Genomic DNA, 696 nt, shown 5'->3' with positions numbered 1-696 from the left:
CATGTCTTCTCCCCCCTTCCCCCCCCCCCCCCCCCCCCAAAATGAGACTTATTTGGGGTTTTTATAAGAAACTGTACCACTCCCAATGTGCAGTTGGGACTCCAAATAAAGACATAGTGAATTGCTTTATAGCTAGTAACTGCTTCTTAGATATTTAATATGCTATTGTTAAATATTCTGGAAGCAAAGTATGCTGTCATAGTTGCTTAGAAAAGGAAAGGTAGTGCTTTTAAAACAGAAGTTGCAATACTTATTTTTGCTTACTCACAGACACAGCCCTGATAACAGCTGCTGTAAAAACAGACAACTTGTTTTCTTATTTTCCCTATTTTATAATGTGACATTTCAGGCTTTGGATGATGTAGCCACATCCCCACAAGCTTTTTTTTTTTTTTTTTACCTCAGTGAAATATTTTTTTAAAGGCTTTATATACATGGGTTTACACTTTGATGTGATGTACCAGTAGATTAATCTGTCTTGGAGAAAGCTGGTCAACTGTAAAATGATAACATATATTCCATCTGTGCATTCCATCGATGGCCTTAAAGGTACTACAGGAAATTTACTGATTCGTGAGGGGTTACATACTCCTCTATTTGGCAGATAGCTGGCACATGGGAGGATGGTGAACAGGTCTTGGAAGAATCTTAGCAAGACTTAGTTACTTTGGGATATTAACAGTTGTTTTTCATGAA

General features: G+C 37.5%; 1 protein-coding gene across 1 annotated transcript in view; it reads left to right on the top strand.

The window, feature by feature from the left end:
* Positions 1 to 696, top strand: part of ARID4B (AT rich interactive domain 4B (RBP1-like)) — a 61,476-nt gene that overhangs the window by 5,954 nt on the left and 54,826 nt on the right. The window lies entirely within an intron of this gene.

Source organism: Merops nubicus, unplaced genomic scaffold (assembly GCF_000691845.1).
Source record: "Merops nubicus isolate BGI_N331 unplaced genomic scaffold, ASM69184v1 scaffold3183, whole genome shotgun sequence".
Lineage (NCBI taxonomy): Eukaryota > Metazoa > Chordata > Aves > Coraciiformes > Meropidae > Merops > Merops nubicus.
The sequence above is the reverse complement of the archived record's forward strand: the minus strand, read 5'-3'. Positions and strand labels throughout refer to the sequence as shown.